This window comes from Macaca thibetana, chromosome 20 (assembly GCF_024542745.1).
Source record: "Macaca thibetana thibetana isolate TM-01 chromosome 20, ASM2454274v1, whole genome shotgun sequence".
NCBI classification, from domain to species: Eukaryota; Metazoa; Chordata; class Mammalia; order Primates; family Cercopithecidae; genus Macaca; species Macaca thibetana.
This window is the reverse complement of record NC_065597.1, coordinates 43,465,233-43,492,110: the sequence shown is the minus strand read 5'-3', so window position 1 is coordinate 43,492,110 and position 26,878 is coordinate 43,465,233. Positions and strand designations below refer to the sequence as shown.

Here is a 26,878-nt window from a genome sequence, read left to right as displayed (position 1 = left end):
TCGGCCTCCCAAAGTGCTGGGATTACAGGTGAGAGCCACCACGCCTGGCCCCTACTGCATTTTTATCTGTATCTCTTCATATAGTTTTTAAGTGGTGATGCTGATTACAATATTCTTTTCACAGCCTACTTATCATCACTATTCTATCATTTCATAAAACTATACCACTTATATAAATGTTTCTTATTTTCTATATCATATGATGTTTTGACATCTTGGGGGACCTTTCAGACCATGAGAGAGGCTGCCCCTTCCAGAGCCAGCTAATTCCTAGGGGTGGTCCCCAGCTTGTCTGGGGAATGCCTTTTAGGTGCAGACTGCCTGACCCAGTGCTATGCTCCCTCCCATCTCTTTGAGTCTCACATACGAAGCCAATATTTCCCCTGCACTAAATCAACCTAAGGCCAGGTACCAGACAACCAGAGACAGTCCCTATAAAGCCTGTGAGAATTATTCAAACTATCTAATCCTAAACTGTTTACCTCGCCCCACCTTCCCTTTCTCACAGAAGCCCCAGTAAAGTCTCTGGCTTAGGCTTTCCTCTGGCCTGCTTCTGCCTCCTGACCAAACCCTGATGCTTCCCTGTGGTCCTGCATGGCATGGCATGTCCCCTTCTCTCAGCAAATGTAAATAGTAAATTCTTTCACTGGCACTGACCTGTGTTGTCACCTCCATAAATTCAAATCCCATTGGTAAAAATTTTAGGACATCAGCATACCGGTTTCTTTATTCCTGGTTCCTTTCCTCTCTCCCAATGTTAGGTTACAGTGATTTCACACATTGTATTTACATGCATTTGAAATCCCGTCAGACAACATTTTAATTTTTGCTTTCAATGTATGAAACTCATTTTAAAGAAATCAAGAGGAGAAAGTAACCTATTACATTTACCCAGATATTTACCATTTATATTTGAAGAACTTTCCTTAGGAGAATTCCTAAGGAATAGACTCTTTGGTGTAGACTGTGGGCAATAATTTCTCTTTAGTTTTTCTTCAACTGAGAATGCTTTATTTCACTTTCATTCTTGAAGGATAATTTCACTGGATAGAGAATTCTGGGTTAACATTTTTTTCTCCCCAGCAAACAGAATACAAGAAAATGGGTTAACATTTCTTGTCTTTCATCACTTAAAAAATATTGTGTCACTTTCTTCTGTCCTTTGCAGTTTCTGATAAGTCACAGTCATTTGAATTTTTGTTCCCCCACATGTGGTATGATTTTCCCTGGATGCTTTCATGATTTTTACGTCCTCAATTTTCAACAGTGTGCTTTCGATGTTTCTGGGTATGGAAATCTTTGGGTTTATTCTGGTTGTGTTCCGTGAACTGCTTGAACCATCATGTTTATATCTTTTGCCAAACTTGAAATGTCTTCAGCAATTATTTCTTCAAATACTTTTTCAGCATCACATACTTTTGCCATTTGGTTCCTCTATCTTCTATTTCTTTGCTGAAACTTACTTTTTCTAATGGTTTTTAAGAGTATTTAAGATTGCCTGTGGAGTGTTTTCAGTTGCTGGTTGAATATTTTAGTCTTTCATCAAATAACTGCAACATCTGTGTCATCTCAGCACTGCTGTCTTTTCCTATATGAGTTGAGATTTTCCTACCCCTTTATATGCCAATTTTGAATTATATCCATTTTGAACAATGCAAAATTATGTTATAAAACCTTCAATCTTGTTTAAATCTTATAAATACTGAAACTTTTGTTTTAGCAGATAGTTGATGTAATTAGATTCAGGCTGCAAGCTGCAACCTGTCTTCTGAGCTGTGGTTCCAATATCAGTTCAGTTTTCAAAGCCCTGCAATACTATTTTTTAATTTTTATTTTTGAGACAGGGTCTTGCTCTGTCACCTAGGCTGGAGTGCAGCGGTGCCATCATAGCTCACTGCAGCCTCAATCTCCTGGGTTCAAGTGATCCACCCACCTCAGCCTCCCAAGTAGCTGAGAACACAGGTGCATGCCACCATGCCTGGCTAATTTTTCTATTTTTTGTAGAGACAGGGTTTCTCCATGTAGCCCAGGCTGGCCTTGAACTCACTCCTGGGCTCAAGCGATCCACCTGCCTTGGCCTCCCAAAGTGCCGGGAATATAGACATGAGCCACCATGCCTGGCCTGCAATGCTATGTATCTATCCCACATGTATGCCACTGTGTAGCCATTCTGGGACTTGGACGGTGGTCTTTTTGTTAATTCAGTTCTCAAAAGCCTTTCTTATGCTGATTAGGAACAGATCCATGCACATGTACCTTGGGGATCAGCCAAGGGGATTATGAACAACTTCATGGCTCACTTTCCTGAACTCTTCCCTCTGCCATCTACCTGGTGCTTTCTGGTTTCCTGGGGCTCTCTCCCCTTGGTCCTCCACCCAGAAAGATGGGGCTTTTGATTAACCCACTGCCTTGTACCTCTGCAACTGTGCTTGGATCCAGCCAGGACACACAGAGAGAAAAATCAATGGAGCCCACAACTACAATTAGAGAGAAAGGTTCTCCTATGTTGGAATTTTGGCTTCTACAAGCTTCGATTGCCACTACATGATTATTTGGGGCTGGGTTACATGAGAATAAAGAAGAAAAAAAGGGGGGGGGCTCACTCTAAGTTCTGGATGTTTCCTTTTCTGTCACTTGGGCTGAAACCAGAAGGCTTTTCCTGGTGTGTCCTGGTGCCCATTTCCACTTCCAGGTGGAACTATGTTATGTTCATGCTGGAGGATTAACGAGGGGGAACAAATGGTAAACTCACTGCTGGTTTGGTGATACTTTTTCTTTTCTTTTTTGAGATGGAGTCTCACTCTGCAGCCCAAGCTGGAGTGCAGTGGCATGATCTTGGCTCACTGCAAACTTTGCCTCTGGGACTCAAGTCAATTCTCATGCCACAGCCTCCCGAGTAGCTGGGACTACAGGCACATGCCACCATGCCCAGCTAATTTTTTTGTATTTTAGTAGAGATGGGGTTTAGTAGAGATGTTACCCAGGGTGGTCTGGAACTTCTGGGCTCAGTTGATACACCCATTTTGGCCTCCCAAAGTGCTGGCACTACAGGCATAAGCCACTGTGCCCAGCTGGTGGTACTTTAAATTCTGGTCTTTGTTCTAAATCTGCCTATTATTTATTTTTCAGGGTCCTCAAATAGTTGCTATATGCATTCTGCCTAGGTTTTATCGCTGTATTCAGTAGGACTGACAGGGTGGAGTGTGCTTACTCTTTTTTTTATTTTTATTTTTATTTTATTTTTGAGACAGAGTCTCGCTCTGTCACCCAGCCTGGAGTACAGTGTGGCACTGGGTTCAAGCGCTTCTCCTGTCTTGGCCTCCCAAGTAGCTGGGATTACAGGCGTGTGCCACCTCACCTGGATAATTTTTGTATTTTTAGTAGAGACAGGGTTTCACCATACTGGCCAGGCTGGTCTAGAACTCCTGGTTTCAAGGGATCCTTCTGCCTTGGCCTCTCAAAGTGCAGGATTAAAGGTGTGAGCCACTGTGCCTGGCCAGCTTACTCTATCTTACCAAGAACTGGAAACTTCTTGCCTGTTAATGTAGGTGATGCTGCCCATCCAACATGAGTAAGTGAATAGATGAATTCACATTGGTCAAATACTATTGAGATTACTGTGCAGCCACTTGGATACGGAAAATTTGATCATATCTCCTCAGTGGGCCACCAGCAACAACTAGCCAAGCTGAAGAGGAGAGATTTACTCTCCAGACGAAAGACCCTCAAAACAAATACTCCCTCAAAAGGGGCTATTGCTGTATCCGACCCAAGGTAAAGCCCACCTATTGACAGATTCTGCCCAGATACAGAGCTTCCATTTCAGATCTAGTGTCAAACATCAAAAACACCCATACTGGAACAAAGGCCTAAATACAAAAGATGGAAACCAATTAAACAGATCACACGGAGAACTGCAGGAAACTAGGTAATGCAGGGCACAAAAGAAAATCTTCATGAAATTTTAATTAGTGGTTTCAAACAGATACAAGATGATACTGAACCCACAGAACAGGAATCAAGATGCTAAAAGAAGGGAAAGGAAGGAAGAAAAAGAAGAGGAAAAGGAAAGAAATCAGAATAGAAATGTGGGCAAATTAAGAATATGATGGCCAAGATAAGAATCAATAGAAAAACTGAAAGACAAAGGTGAAGAAACCTTTCTAAAAGTATGAAAACAAAGAAATGGGAAAAATAAGAAAAGAGGCCTTAAAGGTCCACCTAGGATATCCCAAATCCAAATAACTAGCATGTCAAAAAGGGAGAATGGCAATTAATACAAAAGTAACATAAAATCATTTCCCAGAACTAGAATACACAAGAAGGCTGGGTGAGGTCATGAGTCTCTAATCCCAACACTTTTGGATGCTGAGGTGGGCGGATCATTTGAGGCCAGGAGTTTGAGACCAGCCTGGGCAACATGGAGAAACCCCATCTCTATAAAAAAACACAAAAATCAGCCAGGCATGGTGGCATGTGCCTGTAGTCCCAGCCACCTGGGAGACTGAGGTGAGTGGATCACTTGAGCCCAGGAAGTTGAGGCTGCAGTGAGCCATGTTTGCACCACTGCACTCCAGCCAAGGTGACAGGGTGAGACCCTGTCTCTAAATAAAAAAATAAATAAAATACATAAGAACCCAAGCATAATTAGTGAAACAATTACAACTTTCTTGGAACTAAAGGCCAGAAACATCTTGAAAGGAAAAACAAAATACCTAGGCATGATTACTTTCAAAAGTCCCGTAAGAAAAATCCTGGGAGCAGGGTGGGAACAGGACATACAAAAGAATGACAATAAGAATGTCACAAATTCTCAAAAGCAATTCTGGATGACGGGGGAGGGGGAACGGGCAGGCAGTAATGTATCCAAAGTTCTAAGGGAAGATGATTTTCAATCTATAATTCTATACCTATCCACATTACATATCGAATACAATATAGAATAAAGACCCAGAAAATTACTTCTATGGATTCTTTTCTTAGCAAACAGATATCTGACAATGAAATTCACCAAAATAAGGGAGATGAAATAATTAGTTATACAATCCAAGAGTGGCAACTAGAAGTCCAAACGTCATAGCTATGCAGCAGACAAACTGAGGAACCAGTGGATTAGAGGAGGGAAGAGGATTTTAGAGGCGTTCTCCCAAAAAGGATGCTAAAATAGAGATATAAATAAATACTTATAAAGTAGTAAGGGTATATATAAAACACATTTCACAAGTGGATGAAAACAGGGCAGATACAAATTCCAGGAAAGGCTTGGGCCTTGAGGTCAGGAGTTTGAGGCCAGCCTGGGCAATACAAAAAGTTAAAAAATTAGCTGAACATTGTGGTGCATGTCTGTAGTAGCAGCTACTCAGGAAGCTGAGGTGGGAGGACTGCCTGAGCCCGTGTGGAGGCTGCAGTGAGCTGCACTCTAGCCTGGGCAACAGAGCAAGACCCTGTCTCAAAAAAAGAAAAAAAATTCAGGAAAAAATTAAAAGTTGTTCCAAAAAAACCCCATAAATGTAGTACAGTACTTGGCTCTGCACTGGGTAACTAAAAAACATAACTATATTGGAAAAACTGAGATAGTTTTTGTCTCATTTATCTTAAAGAAAGTGAATAATGCCCATAATTGGTAAGAAATGGCAGTATAGGCTGGGCGCAGTGGCTCACACCTATAATCCCAGCACTTTGGGAGGCCGAGGCAGGCTGTTTGAGGTCAGGAGTTCAAGACCAGCCTGGCCAACATGGTGAAACCCTATCTCTACTAAAAATACAAAAATTAGTCAGGCATGATGGCACACACTGTAGTCCCAGCTACTCTGGAGGCTGAGGCAGGAGAATCATTTGAACCTGGGAGGTGGAGGTTGCAGTGAGCTGAGATCATGCCACTGAACTCCAGTCCGGGGTGACAGAGTGAGACTTTGTCTCAAAACAAAAAACAAACAAACAAACAAACAAAACCAGTAGTATAGTTGACCCCCGAACAATACAGATAAGGAGTACCGACACTCCAACACAATTGAAAATTCATGTATAACTTTTTGACTCCCTCAAAATTAACTACGAATAGCCTACTGTTGATTAGAGGCCTTACCAATAACAGAAACAGTCAATTAATATAATTTTGTATGTTGAATGTATTATATACTGTATTCATAATAAAGTAAGCTAGAGAAAAGAAAATGTCATTAAGAAAATCATAAGGAAGAGAAAATGTGTTTACTATTCATTAAGTGGAAGTGGATCTACATGAAGGCCTTCATCCTTACCTTCACTTTGAATAGGTTGAGGAGAAAGGGGGATTGGTCTCACTATTTCTGAGGTGGAAAAAAATCTGCATATAAGCAGACCAGTGCAGTTCAAACCCACGTTGTTTGTTCAAGGGTCAACTGCTTATTATTTATAATTCTTTAGGTAACCATCAGAACAAACAGCTAAAAACAGTAAAAAAAATAGTTGCCTCTAGGAAGTTAGGGAGGGTTGGAAGCAAGGAACTGCTGCTGTACACATAAATCTTTTAGTACTACTTGATTTTCTGTTTTAAACCATGTGTATGTATTATTTTGGTATACTTCCCACCTTCTACTTTTAATAAAAAAAATGTTGAAGTGGATGCATAACATGCTATTGAAGTGGATGCATAACATGCTATGATGTGTCACTGATAGTTTTGGCCCTAATTTTAAGTTTTGCTTGTTTCGTATCTGACATTTGAGATAAGGAATGTCAGCAGTTATGAAATATTGAGTAATTCATCCACGAAACAAACATTTTCTATTACTTCTCTGTTACTTTTCTGGATTAGTTTAATTGAATGTTATTATGCAAGAATAGCTGCTTGAAAACGTTAAATCTATAACTAACTGTATGACTTCAAATGTTCTCCATACTATACAATCAAAATAAAACATAAAATTAAATTGGATGTTGAGACAGAGAAGTAACTGCAAAAAGACCAGTGAACTACCTTAATTTTTTGTCATTTTTTAAATGACAATCACAAAACTCCCAACATTTTAATCCACTTAAGTCAATATTATATATTTGCACTTACAGAAATTTTGTACTATAAAATTCTCAATCTGAAGTATTATTTACCAACAAATTCATTGACTTTTCATAGCATATACAACAATCCTTTCACAGAAAGTGGTATGTTCAGAGGGGAATATGTTCAGACATTGTTTGGGTTACAAAATTAAGTAAGAGTCAGATCCTCTGAAAGCATCACAGAGGGCCAGAGGAGAGCTCCTGGGTCTCCTGTGCTGCAAGTGAGGAAGCACTGGCAAGACCGGCAGAGAAATGCTCAGCACAGACAGAGCTGTCTGACAGTATTCCTCATATAACTAAAACCAGTATCACAAGATGAACTGCATAGTTTTGGGAAACAGCTGTGCAAAATGCTTATGACTGCTTCACATGCTCAACCCCATTTTTTTTTGGTGCCCCCAAAACAATTATCCCCTAAGATTCAGATTTCATTAACAACTTATTCTTCTGAAGTACTGATTATTCTTCTGAACAACTGATCATTACATTCGAGTTCAGAAGTGAACAATAAAGTATACAGCATTATTAAATTTGAGATGTTTGGTCACTACTTACACTCGTAAGGAAGATAATGCAATCCAAATATCCATCATTTGAATTGGCTGTACTTGGTATCTGCATATTTTTAGTGTTAGTTAAAAATATCTCCCGCATCCTACAATGTTCTTATTCAGTTTTACTTTACTCAGGCTTTCAAGAAAAAAGGGGGAGGGGCATGATATGTAAGTAACTTTCTTTTACGTGGTACATAGAATTTGTATTATTCTACCTTTTATAAATTCAGTTTTTCTCAACTCTATCATAACATTTCACAAATCCAGAGAGGAGGAGTTCCCAGCAACTTCTACCATTCAAAACACAGCTAAAACCAGAAACGACCAAAGCAGGGGCTCAAGAGTGTGCAGGTTTGACCTGGGGAAATGTTTCTTCACACCACTACCACTACTCAGCATCTTCTACTTTTTAGTATGGGCATACACTAAAGAGGCTCTGCCAGCTTCACCCAGGCTGCATATTCTCAGAAGCAGCTGACTGTAAGTGTAGAAGGAGTAGCACTGGGTGCTACCTGAAGAGCATACAAGAGCAAATGACAATAAACAAACAGAGCAAAAAACAAACTCAAGGCAGACACAATGGTTAAAAACCACAGCAGCCCAAGACCAGCTACCATGGGGGTAGATATGACATACTTACTGAGGAGCATCACCCCACCATGGCACAATATAAGATGGTCAAGTCAACCACAAGTCACTGGGGAGAAAGAAACTACACAGGCAAGTAAGCTGTTAAAATATTAAGGAGGGATTTCTAAAATGGTTCAGACCAGTAGTTCTCAACACAGGATGCACACTTTAGTATGCTTTTTTTTTTTTTTTTTTTCCGGAGACTCTTTCATAAGAAGTGTTCTATATTATCTCTAAGAGAAAAGGAGAATATAACTTTCAGACATTAACACGAGTCCCACAGCATAAACATGAATTAGAAGTACCACATAAGCCTCAGAAAAAAAGACTTTTAATCATTCATCTGTAAGTCTGTAACAGGTTCATTTTAGGTCTCTATCTAGCCATCTATATTAGTAAGATTGCTATCAAATTAATAATGCCTTTATTAGCCATTTTTCCCCAATATAATTTCAACATTTGCTGTCTGTTCCATCTTTTTCTTTAACCTCATCTCTAAAATGTCTATGAAGTTCATTCCTGGCCGGGCGCGGTGGCTCAAGCCTGTAATCCCAGCACTTTGGGAGGCCGAGACGGGTGGATCACGAGGTCAGGAGATCGAGACCATCCTGGCTAGCACGGTGAAACCCCGTCTCTACTAAAAAATACAAAAAACTAGCCGGGCGAGGTGGCGGGCGCCTGTAGTCCCAGCTACTCGGGAGGCTGAGGCAGGAGAATGGCGTAAACCCGGGAGGCGGAGCTTGCAGTGAGCTGAGATCCGGCCACTGCACTCCCGCCTGGGCGACAGAGCGAGACTCCGTCTCAAAAAAAAAAAAAAAAAAAAAAAAAAAAGAAGTTCATTCCTGGAAGGGTGCTTATCTGCCCCATAGGAAAGGACTTCCCTGCATGGTCACTCTGAGTGTACTCTTAGAGACAGGACCAGCTGTGTCTACTCTAGGCTCTATCCCCACTACATCTGCAAATCACCATAATTTGACAGCTTCAAAAACTTTCAGCTCTCCTGATTTTTTCTTCACTCTTACCCACAGAACCTCTTCAAGTTCCCAAATCTCATCTCTGTTGTCATTCTTCTCATTCTTAGTAAAAAGTGCATTTGATCAGAGCCCAGAAGTCAATGTGTGAATCCCTTTGACTTCTCCTCCATTTCATCTAAAAATTCTACCTTTCACGACTTCCTTCTCCCTCCTGCTTTTTCAAAGTCATGTCTTTGCATTCTGCCTTATCTCAGGCTTCATCACTTCTCTGTTTACTGCTTCATCACTTCTCTGTTTACTTCACTGCTGCCCCTCTGCCTATAAACATCTTGGGTTTCCCACATCCTACAGAAAGCTTCCTTCAAATCCACTGCTGATATGCGGAACTACTCCATTTCTGTCCTTTCATCTTCACATTTTTATTTCAGAGACAGGGTTTTGTTCTACTGCCCGGGTTAGAGTGCAGAGGTGTGATCATAGCTCACTGCAGCCTCAAACTCCTGGCCTCAAGCAATCGTCCTGCCTCAGCCTCCCAAAGTGCTATGATTATAGGTGTAAGCCACTAGGCCTGGCTTCACGCTTTTTGAAAAAAGTAGCCCAAGCCCCATTTCACTGGCAATCTCTTGCCTTCTGGATCTACTCCCATTCAAACCAAAACCACTTTCTTGAATGCCAACAATGATGCCTAATGCCAAGCCCAAAGTCTCCTCCTTTGTATTCATTCTGCTTGGGCTGTATGTAGCATGACCAACTTCCCCATGACAAGTTCTTTCCTCTCCACTCTTCTGAGATACTTCCTACCTTTGACTAGTCCCCCGTTTTTTTACTTTCTTTGTCTATTGTTGCTTAAATTTCCCAAAATTCTCTCCCGGTCCTCTCCCTCAACTATACTTTCACAGACTCTTCAAGCTGTAATTGTAAATTTGACTGTTCTGGTGATAACTCCAAATCTCCACCTCTAACCTCTAACATTTCTTAACAGGCATAATTCACTTTATTTTTCTTGTATGAAACCCCTGTGTTGCAGCCACAGCTGCAGCCTGGGTCCTTTACATGGAGACTCTGGTGTGGGTCTTGACGAGGTGGTCAAGATAGGGAGACTTGGTGAACACAGTCTTCTTCCAGAGGTCGGGGGTCAGGCAGCTGTAGGTCTTGGAGATGGCATCAAAGGTGGTCTTGGCAAAGTTGCCCAAGGTAGCCGTGTAGCTCCTGGCTGAGGTGTAGCAATCATCAATACCGGCCATCAGCAGCAGCTTCTTGGGCACCGGGGCTGAAGTGACACCAGTGCCCCTGGGCACAGGGATGAGGCGCACCAGCACAGAACTGCTGTGGCCTGTCACCTTGCAAGGGATGGTGTGGGGCTTGCCGATCTTGTTCCCCCAGTAACCTCTGTGCATGGGTACAATGGAAAGCTTGGCCAGGATTATGGCCCCTCGGATGGCATCTCCTTGGAACACTTAACACCCACACTAGACTTGGCCGTTCTAGTCCCTGAAGACTACAAATGCCTTGAACCTGGTGCTCTGGCCGGTGCAGGTCTGCTTCTGCACTGGCATAATCTTCAAAACCTCATCCTTGAGAGAGCCTCCAGGAAAAAGTCAATGATCTCAGACTCCTTGATGGGCAGGGAGAAGAGACATATTTCTTCCAGGGACTTGATCTTCACGTTCTTGACCAGGTGGCCCAGCTTGGTAATGGGCATACACTTCTTGTCCTTGGCTGGGGCCCTAGCCCTGGATGCCCCTGCTGAAGCCTCTGCAGTTCCTTATCCCAGGACCCCCAGGGGCTCTGGGTCACACTACTGCAACCCCCACCCCCTCACCAGCCCTAGCTACACTGGCGTCATCTGTCATTTGATGTTTTCTCAAAGAAGAAGCAACCATTAACATTTTTTTAGGCTGCAAGACTACCCCCTCAGTACTTCCTCCTGGTTATCCCACACATGCCTCAAACTTAACAGTTCTGAATCAGAGCTCACAGTTCTCTTCCACTCAATCCTTAGCCCAAGTTCCCTTTCAGTGACATAGGTGCTGAGTCTTGTGAACACGGCAACTAATTCTAAACTCTTCTTCCTACCACTCAGTCTTATCACATTCCACTCCTTTGTTACAGTACCAAAGTTCTGAAAACATACCAATTTCACTTCCTTGCTCAAAAACTTTCTAAAGCTCTTCAATGTGTAGGAGTAATGTTCAAGACTCTGAGAACAATATTCAAAGTCCCTGTAGTCTAGACTTTAACGTGCTTATTTCTGTAACCTAGTTTAAACTTTTCTTCCTTCCACTCTAACCCAAAAGTACCTTCTAAGAAATCCAAAGTGTATTAATCTCTGCTTTCTATACATAACAGTATCTTATTATTTAAACTATAGCATTTATCACAGCTCTATTAGATTGTAAATGTATTATATTAAGAGTGGGAACTGGGTTTGGTCATTTAACTACGGTACTCAACTAGGTGAGATTTTGCCCTTCCTGGGGGCATTTGACAATGCCAAGAGACATTATTGTTGTCACAACCAAGAGGATGCTCCTGGCAACTAGAGGGTAGAGGCCAGAAAAGCTACTAAATATCCTACAACCCCCACAACAACTATCTGCCCAAAATGTCAACAGTGCCACTGCTGAGAAACCCTGAGCTAATCAATAAATGTCTAACAAGAACATGTCTGAACAGGAATTAGGAGGTTTAGGAACACAGGCTGACATCCAGCCTAGTTATCAATGATATGGTTAACATTGTTTAAGAGGGAAAGAATGGCCAAAAAGGGGGAAAGGGAGCTTCATTTTAGTAGTTTGAATAAAGTTAAATAAAATGATCAAATACGTCTAAATAAGGGGAAAGAATGGCCTTTCAAACATAAGAGAGTACTCTCTTAGGCCTACTCAAAGATTATTTAATTCTCTAGGAAATATACCTTTTCCTAACACATTATTCATTATTGGTTAGGGTCTAGACTGTGAAGTTATGCATTAAAATGTAGATTTTTGTCCAGTAGAGATGTCAACTGTCTCAGTCTGCTAGAAAAATAACCCAAAAGGTTACAATGTCATTGCTCTGTAAGATATTAGCCAATCTATATCTAACCAAGCAACTGTATTCCAATAATAACCTTGAATGTAAATAGATCAGAAAAGTGACTGAAAAAAAAAAAAGATCCAAGTATATGCTGCCTGCAAGAGGCTCATTTCACCAATAGGGTCACACACAGACTGAAGGTGAAGGGATGGAAAAAGGTATTTCATGTGAATGGAAAACCAAAAGAAAGCAGGCGTAAGCTACACTTATATCAGATAAAATAAACTCTAAGTCAAAAACTATTAGAAGAAACAAAGTCATTATGAAATAATGAAGGGGTCAATTCAGCATGACAGTATAACAACCATATATGTGTGTGTGTGTGTGTATGTGTGTGTGTATATATATATATATATTTATGCACACACTCAAGTACGTAAGGCAAATATTAACAGATTTGAAGGGACAGACTATAATACAGTAATTGTAGGGAACATCAACACCCCACTTTCAGTTCAAGACCAGCCTGGGCAACATGGTGAAACTCAGATGGAAATTAAGATTAGATTAGAAATAAATGAAAGATTAGAGCAGAAATAAATGAAAGAGACTATAAAAATAGAAAATATTAATAAAATGAAGAGTTGTTTTTTAAAAGGTTTTAAGAATTCATAACCCTTTAGCTAGACTAAGAAAAGAGACAAAATCAGAAATGAAAAAGTAGATGACAACTGATAATGCAGATATACAGAAGATCATAAAAAACTATTATGAACAATTACACTTGAACAAATTGGATAACTCAGAAGAAATGGATAAATTCCTTGACACATACAACCTACCAAGATTGAATTATGACTAGAAAACCTGAAGAGACTAATAATAAGTGACACTAAATCAATAATAAGAAGTCTCCTATCAAAGAAAAGCCCGGGAACTGATGGCTTGCTTCACTGCTGAATTCTACCAAACATTTAAAGAAGAACTAATATGAATTCTTCTCAAACTCTTCCAAAAAACTGAAGAGGAGGAAATACTTCCAAATTCATTTTTGAGGCCAGCATTACCCTGGTACCAAAACCAGATGAGGATAAAACAAAAAAAGAAAACACAGGCCAATATCCCTGATGAACACAGATACAAAAACCCTCAACAAAATATAGTCGGCCTTCTCTATCTGTGGTTTCTGCATCCATGGATTCAATCAACCACAGATTGAAAATACTCAGAAAAAAATTACATTTGTCCTGGACACATACATTTCTCCTGTCATTATCCCCTAAAGAATATAACTATTCACATCACATTTACATTGTATAAGGCATTATAAGTAGGTCAAGAAGATGATTTAAGTATATAGGAAAATATACATAGATTATATGCAAATACCACACCATTTTATACCAGGGACTTGAGCAGCTGCAGATTTTCGTATCTGTGAGAGATCCTGGAACGGATCACCCACAAATGACAAGAGACTACTGTTATAGCAAAAAGGATTCAATAACACATTAAAAAGATTATTCACTAAAATCAAGTAGGATTCATCCAAGGAATGCAAGGATGGCTGAACAGATACAAATGCAAATGAAAAACAAAAGTCATATGATCATTTCAATGGACGCCAAAAAAGCATTTGATAAAATCTCATGCCTTTTCATGATTAAAAAAAAAAAATCTCAACACTTCAACACAATAAATGCCACATATGACAAATCTGCAGCTCATAACATACTCAGTGAGGAAATATTTAAGGCTCTTGCTGTAAGATCTAGAACAAGACAAAGAAGCTCACTCTTTCAACATAGTATTCAAAGTTTTAGAGCAATTAGGCAAGAGAAATATAAGACATCCATACTAGAAAGAGAAAAGTTAAACTGTTTCCAGATGAAATTATCTTACTATATAGGAAACCCCTAAGAGTCCACCAAAAAAACAGAACTAATTAATAAATTCAATAAAGTGGCAGAATACAAAATCAACACAAAAATCAGTAGTGTTTCTATACTAACAGTGAACTACTTAGGAATAAATTTAACCAAGGAGTTCAAAAATCTTTACACAGAAAACGAAAACACTGACAAAACAAACTGAAGACACAAATAAATGGAATGATATCTCAGGACAATCTCTTCAATAAATATATTGGGAAAAGTACACAACCACATGCAAAAGAATATTAGATCCTTATCTCACATCATGTACAATAATCAACTAAAGATGGATTAAACCCCAAACTATGAAAACTACTAGATGAAAATATAGAGGAAAAGCCTGGTGACATTGGTCTGGACAATGATTTTTTAAAATATAACCTCAAAAGCAGAGGCTACAAAAACAAAAATAGACTAAAAGAATTACATCAAATAAAAGCTTCTGGACAAGAAAGAAACCAATGAACAGAGATTACCTACAGAATGAGAGAAAGTATTTGCAAACTATAAACATAAGAGGTTAATATCCAAAAATATAAAAGGAACTCAAAACAACAATAGCAAGAAAACAAGTAAAAAGTGAGCAAAGATTTGAATAGACACATTTATTAAAAGAACATATACAAATGGCCAACAGGTACAGTAGTCAGTTACCCATTATGTGTGGTTTCAGTTACCCTTGGTCAAGCATGTTATGAAAATATTAAATAGAAAACTCCAGAAATAAGCAATTCATAAATTCTAAATTGTGCCCTCTTCTAAGCAGTGCAGTGAAATCTTCCGCCATCCAGTATTGGAATCATTCCTCTGTCTGGTGTATCCATGCAGTATATACTACTTGCCCAACAGATAGTAGCTGCCTTGGTTATCAGATCGACTGTAGCAGTATCTAGGTGGCTGTCTTCAAGTAGCCCTTATTTTACTTAATAATGATCCCAAAATACAAGAGTAGTAATGTTGGCAATTTGGACATGCCAAAGAGAAGCAATAAATTGCTTGCTTACTTTAAATGCAGAGATGAAGGTTCTCCACTTAATAATAAAATAACTTTTATTAGAGTATATTGCTATATTTTCCTATTAGTAATTGTTGTTAATCCTTTATTGTGCCTAGTGTATAATTTAATCTTTAAAATGGTATCTATGGTATCATGGGTATCTATGTATAGAAAAAAAAAACCATTGTATACATAGGACTCAGTACCATCCAAGGTTTTAGGTATCTACTGGGGGCCTTGGAACATATCCCCAGTGGATAAGGGGGACCACTGTACATGAAAAAAATTATTGGCTGGGTGCAGTGGCTCATGCCTGTAATCCTAGCACTTTGGGAGGCCAAGGTGGGAGGATCACTTGAGCTCAAGAGTTTGAGAACAGCCTGAGCAACATAGGGAAACCCCATCTCTACAACAAATTTAAAAAGTAGGCGGGCATGATGGTGAACTCGCCTGTGGTCCCATCTACTCAGGAAGCTGAGGTGGGGGAAATGCTTGAGCCCAGGGATTTGAGGCTTCAGTTAACTGTGACCACATCACTGTACTCCAGCCTGGGCGACAAAGTGAGGCCCTGTCTCAGTAAATAGATAAATAAAATAATAAAAGAGAAAATGTTATATACAGTCATCCTTTGGTGTCCACGGGGGATTGATTCCAGGACCCTCTTGCAAATACCAAAATACGGTAAATATAAACAATGGAATACTTATCAGCCATTAAAAAAAAAAAAAAAAAAAAAAAAGGAAATCCTAGTATTTGCAACATCATGGATAAACCTGAAAACATGAGGTTAAGTGAAATAAGCCAGGCATGGAAAGACAAATGATGTAAGTGGAATCTAAAAAAGCTGGTCTCCTAGAAAAAAAGAGAAGAATGGTGGTTATCCAAGGCTAGCACAGTTTGGGGAAGGGATTCTGGAGATGCTGGTCAAAGGACACAAGATTACAGTTAGATAGTAGGAATAAATTCAAGAGAACTATTGTACAGCATGGTGACTATAGTTAATGACAATATATTGTAGTCATGAAAAATGCCAACAGGATATGTGTCCTCACCACAAAAATGACATCTATGTGAGGCATGTTAATTAGCTAGCTTTAACCATTCCACATTGCTTATGTACTTCAAAACATCATGGATACAAAATAAACACAATTTCATCGGTCAATTTAAAAAATAAATTTAAAAACTTCAAGTGCTCTCTGAACTACTTCTACCTTCCTGCTAGTCCCTCATTCATGAGTTAACCTGTCTGAAAGCCATGCCTATATAACTTCAAAAAAATGTTTACACTTTGGCAGTAGAGTAGCACCCACTCAGATGCCCAAAGGGACTCCCATCTGCTGGAGCTACTAAACTGAGTCGTCCCAGAAGGGCACTTCATCAGCTCCTTAAACCTAAGCATGTCTCATTTTGGCTCCCAGAGTACCAAGAGAATAAGAAACAGCCAGAGAATTTTACTTCTGCTGTTTCTCTGTTGTCTCCTTTTCTTCTGATAATGTGTTTTCGTTTGATGATTCTTAGCCACATGTCCCTGTCCACATTGGCCCAGAGACCAGTGGATACGAATCCCTAGGCCAGTTTCAACTGCACCCTCTGTATACATGAATCTGTTCTATGCATGGCTGATAACTGATCTTGGCTAGGAATCTGATTTCATGGTCTGACCATATTGTGATCTGTCAGGTAGACAATAGGGATCTATTTTCTGTCAGACGAGACACCTCAAGAAAATCTGGTTTTAGTCTTATCTGTGTTTTTGTTAGTGCAAGATCACGTCTCAGGACCATTGAAAGAACTGTCTTTTTGAAATGTGGACCAGTTATGTGTTTCTCAATTTTTACCTGTGATTAAGACTGTTGAAGCTGAAAGTTCTCTGTGCATCTGTGATATAAGAAAAGCCTTATTTTTCATGGTATGAATAAGAAGTATCTCTAGGGCTATTAATACATTAGATTATAAAGTTTCTCAATCTCTATTCTAGTTGGTTGACAGAGAATTACAAGAACTTCCTTAACTCTATATTTCTAGAATTCCTAAAACAGAATGAAACTAAACATCTAATACTTTAAACACGTTAGCCTTTTAAGGACACAAAACCAAACCCAGGCTGGGTGTAGTGATACATGCCTGTATTCCCAGCTACTTGGGAGGGTGAGGCAGGAGGATCATTTGAGCCCAGGAGTTCTGAGTCCAGCTAACAACACACTGAGAGATCACCATCTCTTAAAAAAACAACAACAAATAGAAAGACTCCAAAACTCACAAAAACCAACAGGTCAAAATCATTGTTATTTAAGAATCCAAATTTGTGTAATCAAAATAATTCTTAGGCAAATCAGTATTATTTGATTATTTTAATACTAATTTAAAAATAGATGTCCTTTCCCTGATTTTACCAGTGTAGAATATAATAAATCTATACTTTTTTTTTTTTTTTTTTTGAGATAGAGTCTCGCTTTGTCACTTAGGCTAGAGTGAAGTAGCGTGATCTCGGCTCACTGCAACCTCTGCCTCCTGGGTTCAAGTGATTCTCCTGGTCAGCCTCCCAAGTAGCTGAGATTACAGGCACCTGCCACCATGCCTAATTTTTTGTACTTTCAGTAGAGATGGGGTTTCACCATGTTGGTCAGGCTAGTCTTGAACTCCCGACCTCAAATGATCCACCCAGTTGGCCTCCCAAAGTGCTAGGATTACAGGTGTGAGTCACGTCACTCGGCCTACACAGCTTTTCTCACAGATTAAACTTCCTAAGCTTTACTGGCTTACTGATGAGGTAAGCTAATATTACTCATATATATTTATGATTATGAAAAATATAAAATTTGGCCCAGTGTGGTGGCTCACATCTGTAATCCCAGCACTTTGGGAGGCTAAGGCAGAAGGATTGCTTGAGCTCAGGAGTTCAAGACCAGCCTGGGCAACATGGTGAGACCCTGTCTCTATTTAAAAAAAAAAAAAAAGATCATATAAAATTATATGTTCAACTAAATAAAATTATAATATTGACAAACTTTTTTTTTCTTTTGAAATGGAGTCTCACTCTGTCGCCCAGGCTGGAGTGCCCTGGCGTGATCCCGACTCACTGTAACCTCCATGTCCTGGGTTCAAGTGATTCTCTAATCCCAAGTAGCTGGGATTACAGGCATGTGCCACCATGCCTGTTTTTTTTTTTTTTTTTTTTTTTTTTTTTTGAGACAAAGTCTCACTCTGTTGCCCAAGCTGGAGTGCAGTGGCACGATCTTGGCTCACTGCAACCTCCAACTCCTGGGTTCAAGCAATTATCCTGACTCAGCCTCCCGAGTAGCTGGGACTACAGGTAGATGCCACCATGCCCGGTTAATTTTTGTATTTTTAGTAGAAATGAGGTTTCACCATGTTGGCCAGGCTGGTGTCGAACTCCTGATCTCAAGTGATCCACCCACCTCGGCCTCCCAAAGTGCTGGGATTACAGGTGTGAGCCACTGCGCCCAGCCAAACTTTTTGATACCAGAAGTTGGAAGTTGCTCAGTTGTCAGTATAAGCACAACTTCCAAGATCATTAATTAACTTCAAGACTTTAGTTAAACTGATATTAATTAATGGTTACTCTTTGGAATATGTGATTAATTTCCAAGTGAGACAGATAAAGAATTTTTCACTTTTGTTTAGAGACGGGTCTCACTATGTTGTCCAGGTGGTGTGCATTCATAGGTGTGAACACAGTGCACTGCAGCCTCAAAATGCTGGCCTCAAACCATCTTCCCACCACAGCCTTCCCAGTAGCTGGCACCTCAGGTGCACACCACCATGCTTAACCACCAAGTATATAATTTTACCACATACATACACATGCTCTTTTTAATATAACCACAATGTCATTACTGCACCCAGCAAAACAGTCTCTTAATCTAATACTCAGTCTGGGTTTAATGTCTTTTTCCAGTTGTTTTGTTCTAATCATTCTGATTTTTTTTTTCACCATAACTACACAATTAGTTTACCCTTGTCTATAATGTGACAAGAGCAGAATTACAACAGTATATATACTCTTTTGGTAAGGCTCTTCCATGCAGCATAACAGTTTTGAGATTAATCCACATTGTTGGATGTATCAGTCAGTAATTTATCTTTTTCTATTGCTGAGTAGTATGCAACTCTTTTACATCTAAACTATCTCTGGAGGTTCCTAAAGGTCCCTGGGAAATCACAAAGATTTATTTTTTTCACCTTATAACAAGAAGGATGTTAAAACTAATTTCTTTGGAGTATTCTAAATTTCTTAAATAGCTCAACATGATTAGTTTCTGTCAAATCAAAGAGGAAGCATGGTCTTCTCCAGATACTTTTGTACAGAAAAAACTTTTAACTTTTTTTTTTAGAGACTACACACTTTACAAGACAGATTGGAAGGCCTTAGGGCCTTGGCAATGCCCACAGTATGTTCTTAGCTTTCAGATAAACACTACTCCAATCTTTTTTTTTTTTTTTTTTTTTGAGACGGAGTCTTGCTCTGTCACCCAGGCTGGGGTGCAGTGGCCGGATCTCAGCTCACTGCAAGCTCCACCTCCCGGGTTTACGCCATTCTCCTGCCTCAGCCTCCCGAGTAGCTGGGACTACAGGCGCCCGCCACCTCGCCCGGCTAGTTTTTTGTATTTTTTAGTAGAGATGGGGTTTCACCATGTTAGCCAGGATGGTCTCGATCTCCTGACCTCGTGATCCACTCGTCTCGGCCTCCCAAAGTGCTGGGATTACAGGCTTGAGCCACCGCGCCCGGCCGTACTGCTCCAATCTTAAGAAACAGTTATGTACTATACCTCAATAGATTTAAACTCTCCTCCATCCTGATGTTGTTGGTTACTGTATAAATACCATGGTTATCCAGTCTCATCATTAACAAGTGGTTTCTTCTTTCCTCTCTTCCTTGTGATACACCTCTGCTACTGACTACAGCATAGAAAGTGGGTCTACGACAAAGGATGACAGTCCCGGAGTCTTGCAGAAGAGACTATGCCAGACACTCTTGACCACTGATACTTCAAGAAACTGACTCATGGATACAAAGTTTGGAGTATAAGCGACATCGCTTAAGCAACGGGCTGGAATGGACTACACCAACGGACTCAGCTGAGATTTCTGGGACCCTCTATGAAGCAGACAACCCAAGATCTAGTGGAACACAATGTAATGACTGAACGAATTAATGAAAGAAATCTAACTCTAGTTGTATGAAATATAGTTGATTTTTTTATAATGTTCTATTTTCTCTCAGGTATATGAAGAAGCCCCTTTTCATTAATTTTTAACCCTCCACTTAGCAAGCTATGCTTTTACAAATGGAAAGAAAACACTTTCAAAATGTTATCTTGTTTTCCCTGATTCTCAAAATTCAGGAATTAAAAATACTTTCACTGGCTCTCTTCACTTTTCATGATATGCAGCTGCTTGCATAAGATCATTAAGAATCTGGCCCCCTTTTTACCAGAATCAGACAAACTGATTGTGCAACCCAGGCCATATCTGGAATTACATAAGAATTTTATTTAATAAGGTATAGAATAGTCACTATTAAAGAATAAGAACTGTAGTTCATGTGTTGAACTCACGCTCAGGAAACTGGCCTGGTGCCTATGCTATGGTGCAGGATCTCAGCCTTCTGTTCTGTATTAAGGTCAGTTTCTGGAAAGCCAGAAATTTTGGCAGATTTTGGGAATTCTGAAGAGAGAGGATTTCATCTAGATGTACAGATACTACAGGTGAAATATGTAGAGATAATTTTCTTGATTTTTTTTTAGGTTGCTTTCCTAGTTTTAGAAGAGTCAATAAGAACAGATAAAAACAAAAAATAAACAAAAATCTCATCTGGCTATTTAAAATGCAATGTAAGATTTCCTATGAAATTTCCTGAGGACTATTCTCTACCTTCTAGACTAGCTACTAATACATCTTACCATCACCCAAATACAAAGAGATTACTGTGTGTGTGTGATATCAAGAATAATCTCCAGATACTATATAGAAGGGGAAGCAATAAACAAAAATTACAAAAACCCTGAAACCCTGAAAATAAGGTAAAAAAAAAAATGGCAGCATGTTCTTTCAATGTCATACTATGTTTTCTTTTTCTTTTTTTTGGAGATGAAGTTTCGTTCTTGTCACCCAGGCTGGAGTGCAATGGCAGGATCTTGGCTCACAGCAACCTCCGCCTCTCGGGTTCAAGCAATTCTCCTGCCTCAGCCTCCCAAGTGGCTGGGATTACAGGCACCCGCCACCATGCCTGGCTAATTTTTGTATTTTTAGTAGAGACGTGCTTTCACCATATTGGCCAGGCTGGTCTCGAACTCCTGACCTCAAGTGATCCAACTGCCTCGACCTCCCAAAGTGGTGGGATTACAGGTGTTAGCCACCGTGCCCAGCTTCAATATCACACTATTCTCTAGCAGGCCCAATCAAGGATTACTTCATACTTTAGGGCAGCACTGTCCAAAATAACTTCTGCAATGATGGAAATGTCCTATAGCTGTACAATCCAAATTGGTGGCCACTAGTTACATGGGACCACTAGCACTTGAAATGCAACCAAGGAACTGAGTATTTAATTTCACTGAAGTAATTTAGACAGCCACATGGGGTAGTGGCTACCATACTGGTTTGTGCAAATCCAGCTCTTGGACTATTTTGTATATACAACCCCTGAGGTCAAAATAGTTTTTACATTTTTAAAGGGCTGTAAAAAACAAAACAAAAAAGAATATAAAACAAAGACTTTGAGGTCCACAAAGTCTATATTTATCATTTGGCTCTTCACAGAAAAAGTTTGCCAATGTACATCCTAGGAGAATGTATTTTTTTGCTTGACATATTTATATTAAATAATATCCAGAATCTGTGAAATTACATTATAACTTGTAGATTTTTGTCCAGTATAGATACAGATGATTTCTGTCTGGCATAAAAGACAATCCCAAATATCATGGTTTCATTATCTTGTAAGACTGTGATACTGTGAAATATATATTTCCTGGCATACAACTTTTAAAATTCTTAGAATTTCAAAGTGATAGTTTTTTTATATGCTAATGAGTTCAACTATGACTGGCATCCACAGGTAGCTTCAGGATGGGGTTGGTCGGCAGAGAGTCCAAAGTAGGATGACAGGGTTGAGATTTCTGCTCTACTTCCAACCTCCCAGGAGGGGAGAGGGGCTGAAGGTTAGTTTGATCATCAGTGCCAACGATTTAATCAATCACGCCTATGTAATGAGGTTTCCATTAAAAACCCAAATGGACTGGCTTTGGAGAGTTTCAGGATAGCTAATACCTATCCTGGAGGGTGCCATTCCTGGAGAGGGTATGGAAGCTCTAAGCCCTTTCCCTCATACCTTCCCCTATGCATCGCTTCATCTGTAACCTTTGTTAATTACAATTAACCAGTAAATGTCTTCCCTGGGGTTCTTTGAGCTGCTTAGCTAATTAATAAAACCCATGGAGTGAGTTGTGAGAAAATCGATTTATAGCCCATCAGTCATAATCACAAAACAACCTGGGGAACTCTTCCCTCGATCCCTACAAGGGTATAGAACCTGCCAAAGGAATTTGCTTTGTAGACTGGTGAAACCACTTTTGCAAAAATTATAACTGAGGAAATTATGACAGTGAAAGAGATCAGACCTAATCGACTCCATCTTGATTCTAACCTTTGAGCTGTCCTTGTTCATTCCTGGGTGTAGGTCGAAATAACCTTGGGAAGGAATTCAGTTTACGGTTTGACTGTGAAACAAAACTGATAGCAGCCCTTTCTTGGAAAGATCCCCTTCTTGCCTGGGGACCTGTCTGCCTTTGCAGGACTAACAAATTAGCTACAAGATTAGATATGACGGTTTAGGAGCCATATAGCTTCCGGCTCCAAGAGTCTGAACCTCCCCAAATTGCTCCTGGGGATAACATCACTATTGTAAAACCTAAGATCAGTGATTGAGATATTTCGCAGACTCTGCACTCAATGGATCAGCTGATACCACCCAAACCCATAATCTGGCTCAACCAATTCTGCCATACCACCCAGGAACAGAAGACAGCAAGAAAACCTCACTTTTACCCCCATGATTCCATCTCCAACCTGACCAATCAGCACTCCCCACTTCCGAAGCCCTTATCTGCCAAATTATCTTTAAAAACCGATCCCTGAATGCTGGGGGAGAGGGATTTGAGTAATAATAAAACTCCAGTCTTTCACACAGCCAGCTGTGTGTAAATTACTCTTTCTCCACTGCAATTACCGTCTTGATACATTGGCTCTGTCTGGGCAGAGGGCAAGGTGAACCTGTTAGGCGGTTACGAATTTGGAGGCTTGTCCGGGATTGCTCTTGTGGCTACCTGCCTGTGGTTTGGTAGCACCCCTCTGGCAATGGATCCAGAGGCCAGCCCAAGTGGCTGCCTAGTTCTTTCAGACTGGCAGCTGACTCTGACACCATCTCTACTGACGGGGCACTGCCAACCCAATGTGCATGAATTTAATCGCAATGGATAAACAATCCTGGGGAGATGTCCAACAACTGTAGCCCTATCACAGACTGCCTGTCTGTAGCCCCATTATGGGGTGTCTGGTTCAGTGAGTATCCTAGGTGCTGCCACAGTTCCTTCCTTCTCCCAAATGGTTCTGTAGCCCCATGGTGTGGTATGTGTCTGCAGCTCCACCATGGAGTGTCTGTCTTGGTTCGGCTCCTTTGGGGTCTCAGTTGGCTCTCCCTAATTAGTAGGAAGAGTCTTAGTTAGGGAGACTTCTCCTCAATCCAGAAGATTTAGGGGAGATTTCTCAGACAGAGAATAGGAGGATAGTTTGGAAGGGGTACTCTGGAATTCTTGGTTAGGGATCTTGATTTGGAAGCCCTTCTGTTTGTTTTGTCTTTGTGTATGTTTCTGTATATGGTGGCGATCTCTGAAGGAACTACTGACAGAAGTCAAAACTTATCTTGAGCAGTTAAAAGCCTTTGTGAGCTTGAAATCGGCTCCTCTAGGCACCTTCTGGGAAGAGCAATAGAATCTACTGAATGTTGTAACTCAGTAGACAAGGCTTTTGTCTTTTGACAGGGGCAGCCCCGGTTGAATTCTTGGCTTCGGAAATGATTCCTTTCTGGTTATTTGCAGTAACTTTGCCACTTTTTGAGGGTCCTACCCCCACTCCAATGGCTAGCTTCTGATTTCCTATCTTAAATTTTTCTTTCTCCAAGCTACCCTTGGGAAGATTCTAAATCTTGTAAAAGGAAGCTGCTTACCATCTCTTTGAAACACCTTATGGGTCCATGGTTAAGTTATAACCTTAGCTAAAATTTATTAATTTCACATGGGAAGTTAGCTGTGGCAAAGTTCAAAAGCCAGAAATATTGACTGTCCTGGCTAGAGTCTGACAATAAGAGATTTTTTAAAAAAAATTTTAAAAAGAGCTCTATGGTTAAAATCAACTTAATTAAAAATGGATATCCAAGCTATATATATTTTAAAATGCCTTGATTTTTTCTTTTCTTCTTGGATATTGGTTGTTTTTGAGAAAAAGTTTTTTTCTTCTCAGTCAACTGAATTATTTCTCTACTTTGCCCTCCTGATACCCACATGAGAGAACTTAAGATAATTTCTATAATTTCTAACAGCTTCCATTTTGGAAAAAAAAAAAACAAAATCTGTTTTCCTCACGGAACCCCATGAATTGAAAATGGATAGATTGCTCTCAAAATCTAAGGCTCTGTTCAGCTTTACATTATGTTACCTGACATTCTTTTTTTTTTTTCCCCAAGTTTTGGGGGTATCAGAAATTACTCTGCATTATGAGAGAGGTTTTAGTCTTGGTGTGTAATAACTAGGTACAAAATATACTTTAAGGGATGGCTAATAACAGTTATGGAGGGATACTTGGCTCACTGTATGCTTTAATCAAAAAAGCATGCTCTTGGCCACATGGAAGGTAAGGAGGAAAAATCCCCACCCTCTAATGAGAGATGAGACTCCCATGGGGCATGGTCTAATTACAAAATGGGCTGATTGCCGGGAGGTGAAGGTTGCAATGAGCCAAGGTCACACCACTGCACTCTAGCCTGGGTGACAGGGCAAGATTCCATCACAAAAAAACAAAAATAAAAACAAAAACAAAATAAAATGGGCTGACTGGGTTTGGGTTGTCAGGCAATTAAATGCATGGTAAAAACATTGCACCATCTTCTCCAACAGCATTTCCCTTTTGAAAATCCAGGATGCAATATAAAAATGGGACCCTTAATTTTGAGAATGTTTTTGCTTTCCAGCTGTGCCTGCTTTTTAGGCCCTAGGAACTGCATGCTTTCCTAGCCTTGTTTCTTGAAGGGTTCTGCCCTGAAGCCAGTAATCCAACTTAAGAAACTGGCAAATGAAAAATGTTACAACTACTGGATATTCTGTCTGTGTATGTGTTGTATGTGATGTTTATATAAAAGAGCTCTCATTAACTAGCTTAGAGAAAAATAAGCACTTAAATCAGACATTTTGTCAGAAAAACTAAAACTAATGCCCTTTAGTTCATATAACTTTAGTAATCTTTTGGTAATAAACAGTTTTAAAGATTACTGGTAAATAAAAGTATCTTCCAAATTTGGACGTTTCGTCTAAATTAGATCAAATATTAGGTTTGCTAAATGCTCTAAGGTCATAAACTGCTTCTTTAACTTTTGAAAATTGTTCAATATACCTACCTCGGAGCCATTACATTCTAGGTAAGGCCTGGGGACATGTGAAAGTAGCCCCCATAAAGAAAGTATTTTATATAAAAGAATCCTGTATGGTAAATTTTTGTCCTAAAGTTAAAAGACTGGTTGTTTAAAGATGGGATGGTTAGGACAAGTCAGAAAGTCCAAGTATGTCATAGATGGTCTAAGTCATGAAAGGATTCATGAAAGGGAATTTATGCAAGAAATGTTGTACAATTTAAAGGTTATTAGGTCTCCTAAATACTTCATGAACTGCCACTATGACTTTACAACCTGCCTACTTTACAGCTAGGTAATGTCTGGGGACATGTGGAGTTAGCCAAGTCCCCTGGCTATGCTGGAAAGTCAGATCTTATCTGCACTTCTGACTGGTGTCTGTCCTAGGCTCCACACCTGGTACATAATTACAATTGTTTACTAACCACGTTTTTCACTGAAAGTAAAAGTTGCTAACAGTTAACAGCATAACATGTATTTGAGACTACTGAAGAAACAGTTCCACGTACAAGGTGTGTAAGGAAAGTAGAATGTACTTCTGGTAAAAGATATTAAGAAGGCATGGGCATATGAATTTCTTGCCTAAGTTTAGAGGGTTAAAGGATTGTGTTAAGTGAGGAAGGAAAAATCTAAAGGTTTAAACGAGTTGTGAAAGGTTTATAAAAAATTAATGTGTGTAAACATATTGGCTAAAGAGGTGTTACTCTGTTTTTCCATAAATTGAACATTGGAATAAAAGTGCAACGGAGTTTTCCTAAAACACTGTTCTGCTCTTTAACAAAAAAAATATTGTAAAGGGTTATAAAAGGTTTATAAGAATCTTACCTTATGGTCAAACTAATTAAAACTGAATAGATTTGTAAAATGCTATTAAACTAAATTTAGGCTAGGCATGGTGGCTCACGCCTGTAATCCCAGCACTTTGGGAGGCTGTGGCAGGCAGATAGCACCTGAGGTCAGGAGTTTGAGACTAGCCTGACCAATATGGTGAAACACCATCTCTACTAAAAATTAGCCGGGTGTGG

The 26,878-nt window shown here is 39.7% G+C and overlaps 1 protein-coding gene and 1 pseudogene across 2 annotated transcripts in view; both read right to left on the bottom strand.

The window, feature by feature from the left end:
• The window catches only part of N4BP1 (NEDD4 binding protein 1), a 74,571-nt gene that overhangs the window by 31,189 nt on the left and 16,504 nt on the right, over nucleotides 1-26,878 (bottom strand). The gene's annotated exons all lie outside the window — the stretch shown is intronic.
• LOC126944932 (40S ribosomal protein S2-like) lies at nucleotides 9,052-12,606 on the bottom strand (annotated as a pseudogene).